The following is a 19416-nucleotide window of genomic DNA, read 5'->3' on the forward strand; positions in this document are numbered from 1 at the left end:
GCAGTTGCTAGAATGAAGTGGATCTGAGTGCTGAATGCCAGCCATATTTTTAAAACATTTTATTGAAAAGTAAGTGTATCCTAAGTGGTCAGTTGGATGCATTTCCACAAATGGAACACACCTGTGTAACGGGCCCCCAGATGGGGACCCAGACACACCTAAGGCTCCCCGCCCCGCAACCTCTATTCAGAGCCCTGCCCATCCCTCACCCTTCCCCCACCTCAGTCCCATATGCAGAAGTAAGTTCTTAATTTTTTTTTTTTGAGGGAGGTAATTAGGTTTATTTATTTACTTAATGAAGTTACTGGGATTGAACCCAGGACCTCATGCATCCTAAGCACGCACTCTACCACTGAGCTATACCTTCCCGAAGTTTCTGTCCAATCCATACTTTTTAGTGAACAAATTGCTGCAAAGAAGATACGTTACTATCCCTTTTGTTGAATATTTTAAGAAGGTATAATAATACATTGTTAATGCATACAGGTAAATTTGTTTCAGGAAGGTATAGGGTTTTTTGTTTGGTTGGTTTTGGTGATTGCCCTTGGAGTGAGGGACAGGGTAGAGGGCAGGTGGAAGGGATGCAAGGTGGGGGGCCTTCAGGGTTTATTTTGGTTTCCTGTACTTTGTCAGTTTCTACCCAGGCACTCATATTGGTTTGGTTTTTTTTTTAAGGAGTCAATATTCAGCCTAAAAAAGCATGATACACGCTACATGTGGCTGAACCTCAAAAGCATTAAGTGAAAGAAACCAGGCACAAACGACCACATATTGTATGATTCCATTTATATGAGATGTCCGGAATTGGGAAATCTGTAGAGACAGAAAGTAGATTAGTGGTCGTCAGGGGCTGGAGGGAGGGGAATGAGGTTTGACTGCTTAATGAGTACAGGGTTTCCTACTGAGGTGATAGAGATGTTTTGGAACTAGATAGAGGTGGTAGTTGGAGCACATTGTGAATCTACTGAATCCTGTGAATTATACACTTTAAAATGGTTAATTTTATGTCATGTGAATTTCAAAGAAAATTTTTAAGCAGTAAAAAATCTAGCATCTGGATGACAGACCTTTTTTGAGGGGCGTGCAGTGGGAGTTCTTTATACTTTCCCCTGAATTAAAAAAAAAAAAACCAAACCACAAAGCCAGACACATGTTAGATGTGGAAACCACATCACCCCTCGCTGCCAGGGAATCTAACTCTGCCGCAGATCTTGGAAGAAAGCTTTGGCTGTCATCTTTAGATGTGTATTTGAGTGTTTTAATCAACATGTTTTTGGTTGGAAAGTTTTTCGCTTCCCAAGGGTCAGGTTTTTTTGTTTTTTTTTTTTGGTCAGAACTTAATTTTATTTTTCTTTTATAACTAAGTTTTAGTTAAACCACCTAGCAGCTATTTGATACTGATAAGGCTGGAAGAATGTGGTCTTCCAGATAAAATGTGAAGACACAACTTTTCTTAAAAATGATACTGAAACAAAGCATTGACTAAGGTCAGAATATGCGAATCATGGTCATAAATCTGACACAAACTACCTGTGTGCTGTGAAATGAGCAATAGAGTCATTCCGTTCCCCATTTACAGAAATAGAAGAAGAGAAAATGACTAAATAACCTCAAAGCTTCTTCTAATTAAAAAACAAAAATAAAAAACCCCAAAATTTTAAAAAAGCTATTCGGCATCTTAATTGCCTGCTTCTGCAACTCCTGTTACTACATTACAAAGTGAACTTTCGACAAAACAGTTCATTCAGGTTGGTTTTCATTTATGTTTAAGCCCATGAGTTGATGAGAGGGAATGGTACAAACAATGAAAATATGACAAATTAAAGTGTTTGTTTTCTTCAAGAACATAATAACGGAAGAGTTATTTTTTTAGAACCAAGGGTCAGTTTTTTAAAATTCCAGCCTGGGCTCTTCCATTCTTGCAAAACTGGAAAAGCAAGAGGCCTTGTAGAGTGTACAAGTCTAGTCACGCTCAAGTAAATCAAAGCCTTGGGGCTCCCACCTCAGTGAGAACGTTCTGGAACAACAGTGAATGTGTAGCTAACGTTAACGATTATAGTCCACGTTCATGCTCAAGGCAAGTTCTGGGTGTTTCCCCTATGACTTTCCCACTCGGATAAGAAACGTGAGCAGTCACAGAACATTCAAGAGTGAACTTCTGAAGCAAAAATTACTTACCTCCGCTTTTCCAAGATTCCGTTGTGCTTAAGGGAAACATCTTCTATGAGTGCGAGCTGAGCTGTTTTTGAAAATGTCAACATAGGAGACTAAGGAGGAAAAAAAATCTGAAATAAACAACGAGAAAACAGATACGTCAGTAACGCAAGGGGATTGGCTCTGATAAATACTCAACTGTGTGATCAGCCGGCCATCATTAAAACAGCTTGGTACCCACCGAAGAATGGGAGAATCAGTGACCTCAATCTACGAGTACTGTTTACTGTTGTGAGGGTTCAAATCCTTGTGGGAAGGATGACTTATTCAGAAAGTGGTCTTGGGACAACAAGCTAACTGGGGAAACAGAGCCCACTCCCTACACTGAAATAAATTCCAGACAGTTCAAAAATGTATAAATTGATGGGGAGGATTTATCTCAGTGGTAGAGCACATGCTTAGCAGGAGAGAGGTCCTGGGTTCAATCCCCAGTACCTCCATTAAAAAAATAAAACTTGAAAATTTATAAAATAAAATTGTAAGAGTTAATAGAGGGAAAGATGGGTTCATAATTGATCATCTTAGAGGGGAGGAAGCTATTCAAAGCCAAGTGGATTTGCAGAGTGCAGAGATCTGGTTGCCCTCTTGTGAATATGGGCTAAAGCTGGGATTCCAGTCTCCTGTAACCCAAAACCCTCAAAGAAAACCAGCTTCTTAGCCACTGTGATTAACAGAAAAGTTAAATTTTGTATACGAGAAAAAAATGACAGTCAAAAGATAGTGACAAACTTGGGGAAACAAAGGTTTCATACTTCCTTTTACAAAAAGCTCCTGTAAATGATCAAGAGAAAGAGGAACAATTCCTGAGAAAAATGGTCAAGGAACAGAATTGGAAGTTTACCAAAAAACAGACACCCACAGCCAGTAAAGACATAGAAAGATGCTCAACCTCACACTAATCAAACGCAAAGCAGTAACAGTCACGAGGTTAAGATGGACATATAGATGAATGGAATAGAGCCGAGAGTCTGGAAAACAACCACGAGGTACCATTTTCCACAGATCTGATTGGCAAAAGTTCACAAGAGTTGTGTAATACTCCAGGCTGGCCAGGGTGTGATGAAACAGTATTACTCACTATTATTGGGAGTGTGAACCGGTCCAACGCCCATTTGGCAATAGCCGTCAAATTTTCAAAGTGACTTTTGTTTTGGGTTCCAGGGAACCAGCTTCTAGCAGTTTTAGTCTCAGGTATATGCCAACGTACTCATTCAAGAAGCATTCAAGGGGAGGGTTTGTAAGAGTGAAAAATAGAAGTAATCCAAAGGTCCATCAGTATGGAACCAATTAAATGAACTGGGGCACTGTCGTGGGAGGATGGGACACTCTACAGATATTAAAAAGAAACGCTTAGTTGTCTCCTGCTGATGTAGACCAACTTGGCGAATATTTTAAGTGAAAAATACCAAGGTGCAGTAGGACCCATGGGATCACCTTTGTGTAAATGAAAAACGTGATGTTGCAGGGAGGGTATAGCTCAGTGGTAGAGCGCGTACTTAGCATGCACGAGGTCCTGGGTTCAATCCCCAGTACCTCCATTATAAATAAATAAATAAAAGCCAATTACCTCCCCGTTGCCCCCCACCCCCTCAAAAAATGACATGGTTACAAATGGTAGTATATGCAACAATTCTTTTATTTTTTTCCTGGAAGGAAAAACAACAAATTTGAAAACAAATTGGTGGGGAACTGAGTGGAAGGGGTGTGGGTAGCAGGCTTTATTACATTCCTCTCTGTAACTCTCACATTTGAAAACACATTATTTTTTAGAATGCCGATGTGGCACAATAATTAAGAAATTTTTCATTTTCCCTATATTTCTTTGCATTAAAAAAATTGTAGTTTTTTTTTAAGTGAAATTACCCCCAAACCACATTTGCAGATATTGCTAAGTTAACCAGATTTCTCTGCTGTTCTTGGAAGTGTTTCCTGCCATTTCTAAACAAATATTTGCACTACTTATAAAGCGTCTTTGTTTTGGAAGGTGTATGCCTGTGGACAGTAGTTAGCTTTTAAACATTTTTGGTAGGGGCACGTCCATGTGTGAAAAACTCTACCAACTATTTCTGCAAAGGACATGCCTTGTCACGCTCCACTCAATGACAAGTAAGTTTCACGGGCTCAGCTGCTGTAAAAAAGCTCCAGTCCCTGAGTAATTGTTCTATAAAAACAAGTGACTGTATAACAAGTGAGGTGTGATCACGTGCTGTGGTGGAAGGGGGCTGGCTGCCTCCCCGTGACTTTGACTTTCAGGCTAAGCGATGTTAACAGCTGAGAGTCAGTAACAACTATAAAATGGAATTTCCCACTGCTGTTTGTCCACCTCCTGGAGATTAATATAGGCGTGCAAGATAAGCTATTGAAAAATTGTTACCACATGAGAGTAATGGAGAAACTTTGACAAAGAAGCACAATATATGGTGGGCAAGAAGAAGCCCTATCTGACAGTAAAGTGCATTATGGATAGCTAACGCCCCCAGGCATGAGAATTTTCATTTTGATGAAGACAGAGTTGCAACTCAGCAGGCAAGACAAGGACGAAGTGGCCAATCCTTTCTTTGGAGAGTGAGGGGATAAAAGCTGGGTTTCTATGTTCCTTTTGCTGAAATCTCGTTGGATCAAAAATTTAGGGATTTGCAGATATGACCTACTATACATAAAACAGATAAACAAGGTCCTACTGTCTAGCACGGGTAACTATATTCGATACCTTGTAATGGCCTATAATGAAAAAGAATATAAAAAGGAATATATATGCACAAATGAATCACTGTGCTGTACACCAGCAGTTAACACATTGTAAATCGACTATATACTTCAGTTAAAAAATAATTGCTGAATAAACATTGGTTAAATTGAAAAAAATGTAAATGCAAATCAGGAAGCCATCAAGCATTCCAAAAAAAAGGGTGAATTAATAACATGCACTTAGTGGGGAGGGCATAGCTCAGTGGTAGAGTGCCGTGCTTAGCATGCACAAGGTCACGGGTTTGATCCCCAGTACCTCTGTTAAATAATAATAATAAAATTAACCTAATTACCTCCCCAACCCCAAAAATAATATGCACTTAGAAGTGGGGGAAATACTTTTCTAAGCGGAAGAACAAAACTCAGAAGCTATGAAGGGCAAGCTTGATACATTTGAATTTTAAAGCTTATATATGATCAGCGGTACCTGCATTTTGTATTTGGAGATTAAAAAAAAAAAGCAAAAACTTAAAAAAATGTTTAAGGCTTGTATATGATCAAAGAATCATAACGTCTAAAAAACTGACAAACTGAATGCATATATTTGAAATCATTCCATGGATGTGTTCTCTTTTTTCTCTATTTCCAAAATCTTCTCATTATTGTATTTTTCTCTAACATTTTAATGGTTGTCAAATGAGCTGGTCTCAATTTTCAACAATGTCCTGGCTCCTGTGACTTGGTAACAGTTTTTAAACAGCTGCTGGTTCTAATCTCAGTTACATAGATCCAGAAGGATTCAAAGGGGTGCAGTGGGGGAGTTTCTTGGGGGAGTTGTTTTTGGTTTTGTTGTTTTGTTTTTTCCTGAACGGAATTGTGAAACTCTTGTCATTTCTTACCACAAATGAGAAAATCACAAGGAAAATGCCCTGAATTTGCCAGCATGAAGCCATCTAGAATAGCAAACCTTTGTGTTCAAACTTGTTACACAGTCATTTGTTGTTATAAAGCTCTTATGTCACAAGGCTGAATAAATCCATAGCAGATGCTCTTGTCAGTCCTTGGAGCCTGAGGAATGTGAGAGGTCACAGCTGCGAGGTTAAACAGTCTCACAGGCAAGGACGTGCCTGGGCCAGGCTATTCAGCTAGGGCTATATGTGTTTTACTCAGTGACAGATTTACAAGAGCAATCAGACTTGCAGAAAAGGGGGGAGGCAGAAAAAAAGAAAGAAATTAAAAAGAATCACTGGCTGCAGCCAATCATGCAGTCTTGGCTTCCAACACATTTTATTTTTAGGTTGTGATAGTTTGGTTTTTATTTCATAAGGATCCATATAAAGAAGAAAACAAGAAACGACCCATTAACCCACTGCAAAAATAGTCCCTGTAGACATTTTAAAATAAGGTATGCACAGTGTTAGACATTCAAGCAGTGTAGCATTGAAAATAGAAACCACCACCCACCCTACTTCTCCTCTGTCTCCCGCTGAAGCCAACAACTGTAACGGGTTCTCCTTTTTCCTTCTAAAAGAGAAAACATGTTTATATCCAGGCATGAATCTCTCTCTATGTGTGTATATGTATGTGTCTGTATGTTGTGTATACACATGTGTAAATGTATGTATGTGTACATATATTTGTGTGTGTGTGTGTGTATATATATACACATATATACATGGTTGGATATTTTCACATGTGTATGTGTGCCTATGTGTGTATAAATGTATGCATATATGCTTCTGTGTAAGTGTGTGTATGTGTTTGGGTATATTTGTGTGTGTGTATACGTGCATGGGGTAACAGCAGAAGTAGCAGGATAGCCCCGGAAGTTACACCATGTCACTTCCGCCTCATGCTATTGGTCAAGACAGTCACAAGTCCTCCCAGATTCAGGAGGTGGGGAAACATTAGCCTCTTAACCGCAAGGCCGCGTTGCAAAGGGGTGTGTGGACATAGGGAAGCATGATGCCATTATTTTAACAGTTGGCTACAATTAGTTATTGTAAGGCATCATCAGTGTCTTACAAGTTTAGTAATAGATTCAAGTGTGTTTATTATAGACTAAACAGATAAAGTGCATACGTAAACAGAAACAAAAGTGTGCGGGGTCCTGGGTATAGCCCAGTGGTAGAGCGTGTGCTTAGCATGCAGGAGGTCTTGGGGTCAATCCCTAGTACCCCTGTTAACAACAAAATAGTATAAATAAGTAAGTAAAAGCAAGCCAGTGACGAGAGTAAGTCACAAAAGGAGGTTGATGAATTAAATTCTCTGCATTGAGATCCAAAATGAAAAACAAAGTTCTCTACTTCTCTTTCATAATTTGTATGTCTGGATCAAAGACGATTTATCATGGATGTTATGGTTGATTTGAGAATATTTACTTCAGATTTTGAAGCAGCAAACTTGACATTCTGCTTTTAATTTCTCTTTTTAAAAAATTTTTATTTTATTGAGTTATAGTCACTTTACAATGTCGTGTCAAATTCCAGTGTAGAGCACAATTTTTCAGTTCTGCATGAACATACGTATATTCAGTGTCGTATTCTTTTTCACCGTGAGCTACCACAAGATCTTGTATATATTTCCCTGTGCTGTACAGTATAGTCTTGTTTATCTATTGTATATATACCTGTCAGTATCTACAAATTTCAAACTCCCAGTCTTTCCCTTCCCACCCTCCTCCCCTCTGGCAACCACAAGTTTCTATCCTATGTCTATGAGTCTGTTTCTGTTTTGTATTTATGTTCATTTGTCTTTTTCTTTCTTTTTTTTTTTTTAGATTCCACATATGAGTGATCTCATATGGTATTTTTCATTTTCTTTCTGGCTTACTTCACTTAGAATGACATTCTCCAGGGACATCCATGTTGTTGAAAATAGCGTTCTGTTGTCGTTTTTTATGGCTGAGTAAATTCCATTTTATAAATATGCCACATCTTCTTTATCCAGTCATCTGTCGATGGACATTTAGGCTGTTTCCATGTCTTGGCTATTGTAAATAGTGCTGCTATGAACATTTGGGTGCAGGTGTCTTTTTGAAGTAGGGTTCCTTCTGGATATAAGCCCAGGAGTGGGATTACTGGGTCATATGGTAAGTCTGTTCCTAGTCTTTTGAGTATAATCTCCATACTGTTTTCCACAGCGGCTGCACCAAACTGCATTCCCACCAGCAGTGTAGGAGGGTTCCCTTTTCTCCACAGCCTCTCCAGCATTTATTGTTTGTGGACTTTTTGAATGATGGCCATTCTGACTGGTGTGAGGTTTTACCTTATTGTAGTTTTGATTTGCATTTCTCTGATAATTAGTGATATTGAGCATTTTTTCATGTGCCTATTGATCATTCGTATGTCTTCATTGGAGAATTGCTTTTTTAGGTCTCCTGCCCATTTTTGGATTGGGTTGCTTGTTTTTTTCTTATTAAGTTGTATGAGCTGCTTATATATTCCTGAGATCAAGACTTTGTCAGTTTCATCTTTTGCAAGTATTCTCTCTCATTCCCATAGGTTGTCATTTTGTTTTGCTTATGGTTTCTGCTTTTAATTTCTAATAATTTTTCTTGAGTAACGCATGGCTTAAATGCAATGAAATTACTAAATATTACATGCAGTTCTTCAGGGTTCTTTTATCTAGTGTTATGGATGCTAGTGTACCTGTTAATTCTAAAAGATCAGAATCATGGGGAATCACAATAAAATCCAACCCCTCAACCAGTGGCCATCCTGCTGCCCTCCCTGATCATTATGGGATGGATGGTGTCACACGGAGGGGCACTCAAAAGCCTGGAAATTGCTTGGCCACACCTACTGACTGTGTATCCCCAGTGATCAGGCTCAAGGCCTCCTGGGCTATGACTGTGGAGAACACTCCAGGGTCACCAAACATGACTGTGACTAGTAGTAAAGGATGCTGGGAAAATGAGTCCCTGGCTTTAAGCCTCAGAAGCAGAGGTGGGTAGTGAAGAAGGGGGCTGCGAATGGTGGTTGGGTTACCATAGTAACCACTGGAGTTCCGTGTCATGAATAAGGAAGAATTTGAGAGAAGGAGGAAAGAGAAAGTCCTATGGGTGGCGGTGGCGGTGAGGATAATTCCTCTCCCTGAGGTGTGGGGTTTACAGCCTGGGAGGCCATCCGTGGTAAGCTGTGACTCTGGAATCTTCTGTAACAAGGGAGAAATAACAATGACAACAGTAATAATTAGTATCTAACATACGTGAGGGGCAGCTGTTCTACAAACACAGGCTCATTTATTGCTCCAACAAACCCTATTATTATTCCTATGAGTATATCCTCGCCAGGCTCACAGCTTCACTCTTATTCCCCGCAATGTGTTCCCCACTCAGCAGTCAGAGGGAACTGTCTAAAAGTCAGGATTTGTCTCTCCTCAGCTCAAAGCCCTCCCATGACTCCTGCCTCACCCCCTCACAGTCCTTGCTGTGGCCCCAAAACTTCAGACAATCTGCCCTTCCTCCACCCGTCATCTCTCTGACCTCATTTCCCCCTCCTTCTCACCTGGCCAGCCACACTGGCTTCCTTGCTTTTTTGTTGAAAACTCCAGGCAGGCTCCTGCCCCAGGACCTTTGCACTTGCTAAGTCCTTCTGCTAAGGTTCTTCCCTGATTTCCATAGGACTTGCTCCCCTGCCTCCTTCAAGTCTCTACTGAAATGCCCCTTTGTCCATCAGGTCTTCCTAACCCAGTCCCCTAGCTCTGTCAGTTCTCCCTTCTTGATTTGTTTACTACATAGCAGTTACCACCATCTGACCTCCTAGAGAGTTTACTCATTTCTTTTGTTTTTCTCCTTCTCTAGAATGGAAGCTCCTCAAGGGCTGGGGTGTTTTGCTCTCATTCATGCTGCTTCTCCAGCACTTAGAACAGTACCTGGAACCTAGAAGATGCTCAATAAATATTTTTTCCAATTGATTTTTAAAATTGAAGTATAGCCAGCTTTTTTTCCCCCAGTAAATATTAGTTGGATAAAGAGAGCTAATGTTTATTGTGCACTTACTGGTTTCCAGCACCACCCTAAGCCCTTCCAATGTATCCATGCATCAAACTCTCATTTCCGTGCTGTGAGGATTCAGTTCTCCCCAGTATCCAGATTGAGAAATTGAGGTCCAGGAAGAGGAAGAAACTTGGTCTACCACGTTTCTGCTATGGTAACGAACTACAAACTTAGTGGCTTAAAACCACACACATTTATTGTCTTCAGTTCTGGAGGTTAGAAGTCTAAATAGGTCAGCAGGGCTGTGCTCCTTCTGGAGGCTCCCGGGGCGAATCCTTTTCCCTGCCTTTTCCAACGTCTAGAGGCCTCCGTATCCCTTGGCTCAAGGCCCTTTCTTGCATCACTCCAAACTCTGCCTCCCTCCCTCTCTGACTCTGACCCCTCTGCCTCCCTCTTTTCTTCATAAGAATCTTTTAGATTCCTTTGGGCACACCTGGATAATCTAGGTCACTCCCCATCTCAAGATCCTTAACTTGATCACATCTGTGAAGTTCCTTTTGCCACGGGAGACAACACGTTCCCAGGATTGTGTCTTTGGGGGGCATTATTCAGCCCATCCCCGTTCCTAAAGTTACATCCAGAAAATTAACAACAGCGCTGAGAAATTAACCACTGGCGTCTGGCTGACTCCAGCCCGCCCCCACCCCCCACCTCCGCCTTCCTCTATCCTTACTGGCAAGAGGGGACCCGCCACAGGCCCGCCTTTCTCTGGGGGCTCAAAGCGATACTTCCCGTGCCGCCTTGGAAGGCCTCCAAATTCTGGGCGCCGCGGCCCCTCCATCCCCACAGCTCCCCCGCCCCTGCCACTGAGCTCCCGCTCCTGGAATGGAACTTGTTTCCTTTGGACCCTGGTTTCTGAACACTCTTCCAGGCCATTCCGTCCCCCTCCCCCTCAGCCTGGGGACATGCTCTGTTCAGGATTTTTGCTCATACTGCACCAGGTGGCGGGTTGGAAGGACCCACGGGGTCAGATGGCGCCAGATTCCAGGGCGTAGAGTGCACGTAGTATTTGCAGGTGGGCTGGGGACTAGAGAAGGGGCGCCACTTCTCCTCGGGCAAAAGCCATACCCTGCCACGACGCCGGGAAAATTCAAACTTGCCAGCCTCCCGGATTTCACAGAAAGCCCAGTACCACAAACCTCAAATGCATAACTCTCCTGTTTTTCTAGTAAGTTTTCTTCTCCAAGGCTGCGGCTGGTGAGTCTCCTGTCTCCTCAAACCGCCAAGGGCTTCCGCCCAGCCCGAATCCCCAGCTGCTGATCTGGCAACTTCCTCTATTAAGAACAGAGGCGAGACAGGCAGTGAGCGCAGAGAGGTATTGCCCGGTAGAGTTCTGAGTGTGGATTCTGCAGGCGGACTCCCCACCTTTAGGAAGCCTTGACTCTTCCCTTCTGCGTGACCTTGAGGAAGGCGCTCCCTCTCTCAGGGCCTCAGTGTTCTCATCCATAAGATGGGGATGAAATCATAATAGTATCAGCCTCAGAGGATTGTTATGCAAATAAAATGAATTATATCTGCAAAGTGCTTAGAACAGAGTCTGGCAGGGAAGTGCTATACAAGTACATAAGGACACAAATGAACTTATTTATGAAACAGGAAGAGACTTACAGACATAGAAAATAAATTCATGGTTACCCAAGGGGAAGGGGGGGAGGGATAAATTAGGATTTGGGGATTAGCAGATACAAACTACTGTGTATAAAACAGATAAACAACAAGGTCCTACTGTGTAGCACAGGGAACTATAGTCAATGTCTTGTAATAACCTATAATGAAAAAGAATATATATATATGTATAACCAAATCACACACAATTATATACCTCAATTTTTAAAAAATATAACCAATAAAATTAATAAATAATGAATAATTAAATAAAAATTAAAATAATAAAAATATACTTCAATTTTAAAAAAATAATTAATTAAGAAAAAAAGAGCCACCATTCTTGAAGTCTCAATGGACACACCTTCTGCTCACTCTTTCAGGGTCTGATTTCTGTCCCCACCTCTCAAACAGGAGCAACCCTTGCCAAGGTAGCCAGGTGTCTAACTTGTAAAGCCAACAGAACAGCCACTTCTTCACCATCATCTGACTATTGCCACTTCCCTGAAGCTCCCCCCTAACCCTGCGCTGTTAACTTCTTATTTAGAAATAATTTCAGGGGGAGGATACAGCTCAAGTTGTGAAGCACATGTTCAGCATGCACAAGGTCCCGTGTTCGATCCCCAGTACCTCCTCTAAAAATAAATTAATTTTAAAAGAATTTAAAACTTACAGCTGAGTTTCAGGACTAGGACCAAGAGCTCCAGTATTTCTGTAGCATTCTGCCATGTATATGTCATCATTCTCTCTTTCTCCCCAGCTCCTCCCTTCCTCCCTCTGTTATGAGTTATGTCCCTTCCTGCAAAATAGATACGTCGAAGTTCTAATCCCCCAGGAGCTCAGAAAGTGAATGTATTTGGAAATAGGGTCTTTGCAGATGTAATCAGTTGAGATGAGGTCCTACTGGAGTAGGGTAGCTCTGTAATCCCATGGGCCTTGTGTCCTGTAAGAAGACAGCCACGTGAATGAAGACAGAGGCACAGAGATGAGCCACGTGATGACAGCGGCCGAAATGGGAGTTGTGGGGCTACAAGCCAAGGAGAGCCGAGGCTTGTCAGCAAACCACCAGAAGCTAGGAAGAGGCACTGGTGGCTTCCTCTAGAGGCTACAGAGGCAGTGTGGCCCTATTGCTTTCAGGCCTCTGGCCTCCAGACCTGGGAGAGAATACATTTTTGTTGTTTTGAGCCACCCAGTTTGTGGCACTTTGGTCTGTCAGCCCTAGGAAGCTGACACACCCCAGCCCCTATCCTTTCTCTGTATACATTTTTTTTAACCGTTTGAGGCTTGCACCCATCGTGTTTCTTTACCCCTAAATATGTCAGAGTTCACTTCCTAAAAACACCCTCTTTGCCTTTTTTTTTAAAAAAACAGTATCACACACTTTGCTGTATCGTGTAAGCAATACATCTTGAGGATTTCAGCGTATCGTTTCATAGAAAGGGAGTTTGGTCTAATTCTAATCTCTTGGTATTCAAACACACAGTCTCTTGCTGCCTCCCCTCATGTGCGTTCTTTTCTCCTGTTTTGGGGGGGAGGTAATTAGGTTTATTTATTGATTATTTAATGGAGGTACTGGGGGAATCGAACCCAGAACCTCGCGCGTGCTAAGCACGCGCTTTACCGCTGACCTGTACCCTCCCCCGCACAGTACCTTTTCTTGATTCCTTTCCTTCTGCCTGACAGCCATCCACCCGGGGGCCACCTCTCCTTTCTCCACACCCTCTCTTTAGATGATCTCATCCTGCCCCTTGGCTTAAAATACTTCCCATGTGCCAATGACTTCTAAATTTATATCCAAGTCCCATCACTGCCCTGAACTCCGAGCCTGAGTGTCTTAACTCTGGACGCCTGCTAGGCTATCAAATTTAAGACCTCCCCAAATGGAATTCCTGCCCTCCCACCTCGTTTCTCCCTCAGGCTTCCCCGTCATAGTGAATGGATGCATGGTCATTCTAATCATCTGAGCCAAAAACAGTCATTAAAAAAAAAAAATTTTACCGAAGTGCAATTTTTGTCATGTAAAATTAATCATTTCAAAGTGTGCATAAGTGGCATCTACTACCTTCACCGTGTTGTGCCACCATCACCTCTAGTTCCAAGACTTTTCACCACTCCCCCAAAAGGAAATCCGGCACTCAGGAAAGAGCCACCCCTCTCCCCCGCCAATCCTTGGCAACAACTAATCAATTTTATGTCTCTACAGCTTTACCTAGTGTGGATTACTTAATATACATGGAATCATACAACGATGTCCTCAAGGCTCACGGATCTGGTAGCACGTGTCAGAACTTCATTCCATTCCGAGGCTGAATGATACTCTATTGTATGGCAATACCGCACTTTGTTTATCCATTCATATATCAGTGGACAGATCTAGTTCTGTAAGAAGGTACATGTATCAAGGTAGGAGACTGCGCCATACTTTTTATTTAACAGCATGTCAGTTTGATGGATAACATTTAAATATTTAACTATATACAACGTAACAACAGCAATTCAAAATGGGGAAGGACTGGAAGAGACATTTCTCCAAAGAAGGTATGCAAATGGAAACAAGCATATAAAAAGATGCTCAACATCGTTAGTTATTAGGGAAATGTAAATCAAAACAATGAGATACCACAACACTCGCTAGGATGGTTATTATTTGAAAAAAAAACAAAGAAAATGAAAAGAATAAATATATTACTATTTATCTAAATATATATGACTGAATCACTATGCTGTACAACAGAAACTAACACAACATTGTTAATTAACTATACTTCAATATTAAAAAAAGTTTTAAAAAGTGTATGTGATGGAAAAAAGAAGTGTATATGCTGCAACTTTTCGAAGGACAGTTTAGCAAGAGCAGCTCTGTGGGAGCCCTGGAGCCCCGCTGTCTGAGTTCGTTGAATTCTGGGTTTGCCACTTATTAGCTATGTGGCCCAAAGCTAGTTAATTTGTTCTTTATGTGCCTTAGTTGCCTCATCTGTAAAATGGAACAAATAATAGTACCTTCCCTTAAAGGCTTGTTGTTGGGAGGATTGAATAAATTAATAGTATAAGGAGCCTGGGACCCTGAATGGGATTGTGGAAATGGGGAGGTAGTGCATTCAGTTGCATTTTTAGCCAAAAAAGTGTTTACTGAGCACCTGCTATAAGCAGGGCCTCGTTCCAGATTCCAGAGGCACAACCTCAAACAGGACAGACCCCTCTCCCACAGCATGGTGTAGGTCCCAATTTATCCACCCCCGGAGTTCCGGGCACTACTTTTTACTTGTATTGATGGCTGTTGGACTCGTGAATGTGTCCCTAGTGTTAGCATAGGGCTTGGAACAGAGCTTGGAACATAAATATATATGTATATTTAAACAGGATTAGTTGCCCAGGATCTGAAAATACTTAAATTCAGAAATCTATGTTCCCCAACTCCAGTGCTCTTCCTTGACCTGCAAATTCCTATAAATGCTTTGGTCCTTAGTTACCTTATTAAACCCCCCCACGCTGGGGGTCCCATGTCACCCAGAGAAAAATTTCCAAGTCCACATCAGGGGCTACATAGTCCTGCCACCCCCTCCGCTCTCCTGCCACCTGCTTTTTCTCCAGCTTTTTCCTTAACTCTCCCCAGTCACATGGCTGTCTCTCCAGTTAACTCTCCTTAACTCTCTGCCCCAGTCACACTGCTGTCTTTGCTATTCCTCAGACATACCAGGCAGGCTCCAGCCCCAGGGCCTTTGCACTGGCTGTTCTTTCTGCTGGGACCACGGTCCTCTCGAATATTCACAGGGTCACTCCTTCATCCCCTTCAGGTCTTGGCTCAGACATTGCCTCTGTGAGACTTTCCTCAGCACACTGTAAAACATTACAACAGCCCCCCAAACATGTGTGCATACACACTTTTTATCTCTCTTTCCTGCTTTATTTTTCACCAGACCACGCTTTATCATCACATGACCTATTATATACCTTTCTTATTTATTTTGTCTCTGCTCTGTCTGCCCCACAGAGTGTTGGCTCTCAAAGGGCAGGGAATTTTGTCTACTTCATTGACTGCTGTCTCTCCAGTGCCTAGAATCTAACAAGTAACTTATTTGAGATACATGATAACAGATAATATGCTCATTTCCTTTCTTTGTAAAGCTTTCTTACTCCTCAGCAGAAAAAGACCCTCAAATTTTAAAAAGTGAGTAAAGATATGAACAGAAAATTCACAGAACAAATGAAATCAAAATAACAATGTGAAAATTAACTGTGTGACCCTAGATAAGTGATTTAACCTCTCTGGTCTTTTTCCTGACTGTAAAATACAAGAGTTGCTGAACAAATGTTTGTTGAATGAATGAACAACTAAATCAATCAAACAACTCATAGATTGGTAAAAATTAAATGACAGTACAGATACAGGGCTTAGAATGTTGCCTGGCACATAGCAGTCCTATGAAAGTGTTAGTGATGACTCATTTTAGAAATAGTATTATTGTTATGATTGTCATATGCATCCGTCAAGGTCCCTTCCAGTGTTACCTCCTCCAGGAAGCCTTCCCAGATGAGATCAAACAGGATCAGTTGCTCAGGGTCCCCAGAGCACTTTATGTAGTTCTCTCTTTAAATTCCAGCAAAACATGTCTCAATTAGTATACTCTGCATTCTTTGCCCCACACCAAAGTCAGAACACATCTTCGTGATAATTACAGGGCTTCTCTCCCTGGCTGTAAACAGGCTGCCCTGGCCTGCCATAACCACTGGACTAAGCTCCTAAAAGCAGGGCTTGTTTCATTCACTCAAGTATGCCCAACACGTCGCCGGAGCCTGGAACAAGGAAACTTCTCAAGCAATATTGGTAGATCGAATAAGTGAACCATTCTGTTTCCCGCTTCTCGATTTGGAATGTGCATAAACTCAGGGGTATGCAATGGTGCCCCAAGGATTCATAAATCCACGGCAAAATTTTTTTTTCCAAGGGGCGTGTTACAAACATCTTTATTACAAGTCTTTTTTCCCCTCGTTTTGTTGAAAAATAATTGACATCCATCACTAAGTTGAAGGCATACAGCATGATGGTTTGACTCACCTATGCTGTGAAATGATTACCACAGAAAGTTCAGCTATCATCCACTTTCTCATATAGATATAATAAAAAGGAAAAAAGGAAGAAAAGGAAAAAGGAAAAAGATTTTCTCCTTGTGTTGAATACTCTTAGTACTTTTTTTTTTCTTTTTTTACACCCTCATATTTATTTATCAGGTAAACAATATGTTTAAAAATCACTACTGCTGAGAACTCTTAGTACTTTTAAACCAACTTTCCCACATATTGTGCCACACTGTTAGCTGAAGTCATCACGTTGTACATTACATCCCTCATGCCTGTTTATCTTATTACTCAAATTTTGTATATTTTGACCACCTTCATCCATTTTTTCCACCCTTAACCCCTCTGTCTCTGGCGACCACCAATCTCTTTGCTATATATGTGAGTTTGAGTTTGTGTGTTTTTTCTTTAATTTTTTTAATTGAAATATAGTTGATTTACAATGTTGTGTTAATTTCTGGTGTCCAGCCTAGTGATTCATTTATACATACATATTCATTTTCATATTCTTTTTTATTATAGACTATTACAAGGTATTAAATATAGTTCCCTGTGCTTACAGTAGGACTTTGTTGTTTATCTGTTTTATATATAGTAGTTAGTATCTGCTAATCCTGAACTCCCAATTTATCCCTCCCCACCCCCTCACCCCCTGGTAATCATAAGTTTGTTTTCTATGTCTGTGAGTCTGTCTCTGTTTTGTAAATAAGTTCATTTGTGTCATTTTTTTAGATTCCACACATAAGTGATATCATATGGTATTTTTCTTTCTCTGTCTAACTTACTTCACTTAGTATGATGTCCATCTCCAGGTCCATCCATGTTGCTGCAAATGGCATTATTTTACTCTTTTTTAATGGCTGAGAAGTATTCCATTGTATAAATATACCACATCTTCTTTATCCAGTCATCTGTTGATGGACATTTAGGTTGCTTCCATGTCTTGGCTATTGTAAATAGTGCTGCTATGAACATTGGGGTGCATGTGTCTTTTCAAATTAGAGTTCCCTCCAGATATATGCTGGGTCATAGGGTAAGTCTAGTTTTAATTTTTTAGGGAATCTCCACACTGTTCTCCATAGTGGCTGCACCATACAACATTAGCACCAGCAGCATAGGAGGGTCCCCTTTTCTCCACACTCTCTCCAGCATTTATCATTTGTGGACTTTTGAATGATGGCCATGCTGACCGGTGAGAGGTGATACCTCATTGCAGTTTTGATTTACATTTGTTCTCTTTCTTTACCGGAACATGATGAAAACAAGATCTCTTGTTTATCCACACATACATTTTCTCTTAGTAACTCAGATGGTAATGAATGAATGGTGATGTGCATCCAAATCACCTAGGTCCTTATTAAAATGCAGATCCTGAGGCAGGAGGTCTGGGCTGGTTCCTGGGCGTCTGACAGTATATTTGATTCTATCATCTACTCATACACCCATCGCTACTTTTTAAGGCAACGGAGCCTACGCAGTGATTGAGTATCATCTCTGCAGTTAGATTCGCTGAGTGTCAAGACTTCCTGGATGTGTGATCTTTAGACAGGCAATTCATTTCTCTCTGCCTCAGTTTCCTCATCTGTAAAATGGGAATTATGACTAGTACCCAACTCATAAAAAGTATTAGAGGAGTCAACTCAATGACCCATCATAAGTGCTCAGTGAGCGCATGCTGTAATGATCAGTGTAAGGACGTTATAATGATGCAATGAGTTAATTCATCTGAAGTGCGTAGGACAGTCCTGTGAAAAACACAGGATGCTTGTACAGTTTAACTATTACAATTGCTAAGGAAAATGTTTTGATTTGGGGATGCAAGGTCTCATCTTTTTCTTTTCTTTTTTTAATTAATTATTTTTTGGCAGGGAGACGTAATTAGGTTTGTTGGTTTGTTTGTTTGTTTGTTTTTAGAGGAGGTACTGGAGATTGAACCCAGGACCTCGTGCTAAGCATGTACTCTACCACTTGCGCTATACCCTCCCCCTATAGTTACAAAGTAAGGTGAGATTTAAATCTATATTGATTCATTCAAAGCACATGAAAAGATCCTCAACTTCATACATCACTAGGGACATGAATATTAAAGCCATGATGAGATATCAGCCCCACTGGCCCCCTTGCTTTTCTTAAAACACGCCAAATTCATTTCAACCACAGGACATTTGCACTTGCTGTTCCTGTATTCTGGAATGCCCTTCCTCCAGGAATTCACATGGTTCCTTCTTTCTCATTTAGGTCTCAGGTTAAACGTCACCTCTTCGGTGAGGCCCTTGCTACTATCTATCTAGGACAGCTCTGTTCCCTCAGCCTGCTTTGTTCTTTTTAGCCCTTGATTTAATATGGTGTGTCTGTTTATTGGCCGAACATCAGCTTCCCAGGAGCAGGGATGCCTGTCTGCTTGTTCACTGCTGTCCCTCCAGTGCCTGTCCCTGGCTTCTAGAGCAGGGCTCTGTTGAATAGTGTCCCCCAACATTTGTGTCCACCCAGAAACCCGGTTCAGATGAACTCATACTGGATTAGAGTGGGCCCTAAATTCAGTGACCAGTATCTTGATTAAGAGGAGAGACACACAGATACACAAGGAAGGAGGCCACGTGGTGACATGGGCAGAGACCAGAGTGACCCAGCCCTAAACTAAGAGTCTGCCAACGACGGCCAGCAAATGCCAGAAGTGGAAGAGGTGAGGAGGGGTCCTTCTCTAGAACCTGTGGATGGGGCTTGGCCCTGCCAACACTTTGATTTCAGACTTCCTGCCTCCAGAACTGTAAGAGAATACATTTCTGTTGTTTTAAGCCACCCAGTTTGTGACGGGTAGCCAGAGTCCCTAACCC

General features: G+C 41.4%; 1 long non-coding RNA gene and 1 other non-coding gene across 2 annotated transcripts; both read right to left on the reverse strand.

Annotated features, from left to right (window-relative positions):
* Positions 1-296: 296 nt before the first annotated feature.
* Positions 297-367, reverse strand: TRNAP-AGG (transfer RNA proline (anticodon AGG)). The gene has a single exon. It is a non-coding gene; the product is annotated as a tRNA-Pro (tRNA).
* Positions 368-8007: 7640 nt separating this feature from the next.
* Positions 8008-13956, reverse strand: LOC141578581 (uncharacterized). The gene is made up of 3 exons (XR_012508991.1): positions 13158-13956; positions 11041-11175; positions 8008-9057 (listed from the first exon to the last, which is right to left on the reverse strand). It is a non-coding gene; the product is annotated as an uncharacterized LOC141578581 (long non-coding RNA).
* Positions 13957-19416: the final 5460 nt, after the last annotated feature.

This window comes from Camelus bactrianus, chromosome 9, assembly GCF_048773025.1.
Source record: "Camelus bactrianus isolate YW-2024 breed Bactrian camel chromosome 9, ASM4877302v1, whole genome shotgun sequence".
NCBI classification, from domain to species: Eukaryota; Metazoa; Chordata; class Mammalia; order Artiodactyla; family Camelidae; genus Camelus; species Camelus bactrianus.